We start from the raw sequence: 2,854 nt of genomic DNA on the forward strand, positions 1-2,854 counted from the left end.
GGGATCAGTGTGGTTTTTTTTGTGTCAAGAACAGACTCATTGTGCAGCCTGTGAATGAATTCATTCTCACCTGCTGATTGATGCTCTTCTCTAGATGGAGCTGCAGTGGAAATGGACACTTGTGGTCCGATGTCCGGCCCCTCCCGCATGCTCTGATCAGCCGAATGAGCAAGACCTGGCTCTTGGTTGGTGAGTTGGCTTTTGTTGGCTTGGAGACACATCATCCAGTTGCACCTCATGTTATATCTGTTGTGTTGAGCTCTCGAGCTCCAGCCCCAACAGCTGTGCAATGTGCTCTGCAGGAAGCGCTGATGTTGCACATGCAGCCCGGTCTTTTATGTCTCATGTCCAGTTACACACGTTGTTTGAAGCACCATCTTAGAGGCAGCCTTGATTTCTGCAGCCCCGAGCTTTGTGCCACGAGAGCTCTCCTGCTTCTCGCTGTGATGTGAGACCAAATGGAAGGCCCTGCAGAAGTCTGGGTAGGTGATGTCAGTTGCTGTTGATTTCCCAACCCGTGCTGGGAAAAGCAGGGAATGGGACTGGGGGACATCCCGGCGGTGGGATCCTGCCTCATCAGAACTGAATGGCTGTTCTGATCCATGTATTTTAACCTGAGTGAATCTGACACTAATGAGAAAGGGGAGGGACCTGTGGGAAGAAAATGTATGTGCCGCAGTTTGTGGTGCAAGGTGTTCTAGGAGCTGCTGCAAATAAGGCATCCTTTTTGATGGGGAGAGATTAGGTTATTTTCATGATAATAGTTCAGGATGTGTTTCCTTTTCATTCATCTTTCATACAGCCTCTCAAAAAACTGTGCATTCTCAAGTAGTATTTCTTGCTAAAGAGAATTCATGTGCAACCTTCTTATTTGTCTGCGCAAAGGATCTTCTCATCATCTCTGTCCGTATTTCTTTTAGACCCAGAGATGGAGCAGAGAGGAACACAGACTTGGGTGGATCTTCATTCAGGAGCAGGGACACGTCATGCTCATCTGAGGTGTCTGGCTGACAGCAAGAGCAGAGAGGTAAGTTTCATAGGGTCGCGTGCCCATTTTATTTTATTTTTAATTCATGATGCATAGAGGCGTTCCCCAGACAAAGTGAGCATTTCTCAACTGGACTTTCTAGAAATGAGCTAGGCAGTGAAAATGGGTTTGAAGCATTCCTAAGAGCCCCGCAAGAGAATGCTGAGAGTTAATCTGGCACCCTCCTTTGGAAACATCCGGTGTCTGTCAGCTCTTCAGCTGTGCCCTAACACCTCCCATTGCGCTCCCACACCAGGACAGAATTCCAAGCCCACACTGAGTTATGGGCATGGGCCCCATAAACCCCATAGAGGCCCCAAAGTACCGTATTGGCCCCACAGTCCCATACAGGCCACAAAATCTCATACAGGCCCCACAACCCCATATGGGGCACATAGACCCCACACAGGCCCGACAACCCCATACAGGCCGCAAAACCCCCTATGGGCTCCATAAAACACATATGGGCCCAATAAACCCCATACAGGCCCCAAAATCCCATATTTACCCCACAGTCCCATACGGACCACGAAATCCCATACAGGCCCCACAACCCCATATGGGGCACATAGACCCCATATAGGCCCCACAACCCCATATTGACCCCACTAGACCACATATAGGTCACATATGTGACCACGTGGTCTTGGCTCCCCGCCTTGTGGGGTGTCATGGTGGACCAGGCTGTTGGACGTTGGTGATGTCTTAAGTGGCTGGAATGAGGGGAGGAGCGGTGCGTTCTGTGTTCCTTTGTGGGTGAGCTAGTGGTCGGAGTGGTTGGTTGTCTTGTTGGTCTTGTGCCTTTAGTGCCGTTAGTGCCGTTAGTTAGTTAGTGTTAGTTAGTTAGTGTTGTTAGTTTAGTGCCGTTAGTTAGTTAGTGTTGTTAGTTAGTTCTGTTTGTTAGTTAGTTCTGTTTTTTAGTTAGTGCCGTTAGTTAGTTAGTGCATTTAGTTAGTTAGTTCCGTTAGTTAGTTCCTTTAGTGTTTTTTTCTTCACACCGTCGTGTGCAGCAGCTTGTAGGTAAGCTGAGCTGATGTGGGATGGATGGGTGGGCAGTGAGGTGTTGAGAACTGCTGGCTGTGGAGCTCACAGACCTATTGCTTACTCTTGACCATCAGATGTAATTTTCCCCTGGTACACACGTTCCAAAGGGGGTATCAGTAAAGTTGGCACCTGTCCCGTGCTTCTTCCATTGTCTTTGCTCAGTAGTGGAAGCATTGTAAAGTTGCTGGGTGGACAGGCATCACGTAGCCTGAGACTCAGCATGTCTTGCAGCAAGTGGATGGGACGGTTGTGCTGTGGTGCTTATTCCATGACTGTCTTAGCCCTGCTCACTGACCTGCTCTTTTTCTCTCTCCTCTCCTTGCCCTCCGCCCACTGCCTCGGTGCAGCTTTAGCTCTCATTCCATCAGAGCAAAGCGACAAGGAACTGCTGCAGATAGCTTGAGGTGATCTCACTGCCAGGTACGTGCCATGTTTTGTCCCCCCGCATGGTTTTGCCGCAGGGTATGCGCGGGTAGCTCTGAAGAAGTCTGTCCATACTGTGCTGTGTGAATAGAGAAAACAGAAGTGTGTTTCTGCTCTGTTCCAGCTGTTCACACTTTGTGATGGGTGCTGCTGCAGTGGAGATCAGGTGAGCCAGTGGCGGCGACGGAGGTACAGTATGAAGCTCTGGCCAGTCTTTGTTCCCTGTGTTGAGCCATTAGAAGGAGCTGCATGTACTCTCCTGCAGGAAAGAATGGGCCAAAAAGGGCCTGGCCAGCTGTCTGCGCCAGTGCCATTGCTGATTAGTCTGGGTTGAGAGAGATGCATCTTTGCATGGCCTGG

General features: G+C 49.8%; 1 long non-coding RNA gene across 3 annotated transcripts; it reads left to right on the forward strand.

The window, feature by feature from the left end:
• The first annotated feature begins 6 nt into the window (after positions 1–6).
• Positions 7–2,652, forward strand: LOC107307922. 3 transcript variants are annotated; one of them, XR_001552555.1, is made up of 5 exons: positions 7–189; positions 303–482; positions 921–1,027; positions 2,419–2,491; positions 2,619–2,652. It is a non-coding gene; the product is annotated as an uncharacterized LOC107307922 (long non-coding RNA). The 3 variants fall into 3 exon arrangements; XR_001552552.2 differs by having other exon boundaries at positions 353–482; XR_001552553.2 differs by having other exon boundaries at positions 404–482.
• Positions 2,653–2,854: the final 202 nt, after the last annotated feature.

The sequence above is a fragment of the Coturnix japonica genome, unplaced genomic scaffold (assembly GCF_001577835.2).
Source record: "Coturnix japonica isolate 7356 unplaced genomic scaffold, Coturnix japonica 2.1 chrUnrandom2505, whole genome shotgun sequence".
Lineage (NCBI taxonomy): Eukaryota > Metazoa > Chordata > Aves > Galliformes > Phasianidae > Coturnix > Coturnix japonica.